We start from the raw sequence: 264 nt of genomic DNA, 5'->3' as shown, positions 1-264 counted from the left end.
CACTCACTTTCCTGACGAGCGTGACTGACGCGCTGCAAGCAGAGAGCTGTATATCTCATTTCTGTTCGTCTTCAGAGTACTTTAGAGCATTTGCATAAGGCAGACGTAAGAGCTGGTATGTACTGAAGCTTTGGAAACAAAACCAAAGGTTCAAAACCATAAATATAAAATTGAAGAGAGCAATGCTGCGCGTTTTGCCATCTTCTCCTGCGCCATCGTTACTAAGCAACGGGGTAAACAGCTGCTGGCCTGATGACGCAAACC

At 45.8% G+C, this 264-nt stretch overlaps 1 protein-coding gene across 3 annotated transcripts in view; it reads right to left on the bottom strand.

Moving 5' to 3' along the window:
- Positions 1–264, bottom strand: part of LOC107697503 (uncharacterized) — a 38037-nt gene that overhangs the window by 4243 nt on the left and 33530 nt on the right. The gene's annotated exons all lie outside the window — the stretch shown is intronic.

Source organism: Sinocyclocheilus anshuiensis, unplaced genomic scaffold (genome assembly GCF_001515605.1).
Source record: "Sinocyclocheilus anshuiensis isolate Anshui unplaced genomic scaffold, SAMN03320099.WGS_v1.1 scaffold1452, whole genome shotgun sequence".
NCBI classification, from domain to species: Eukaryota; Metazoa; Chordata; class Actinopteri; order Cypriniformes; family Cyprinidae; genus Sinocyclocheilus; species Sinocyclocheilus anshuiensis.
This window is presented reverse-complemented; position numbering and strand designations above follow the sequence as displayed.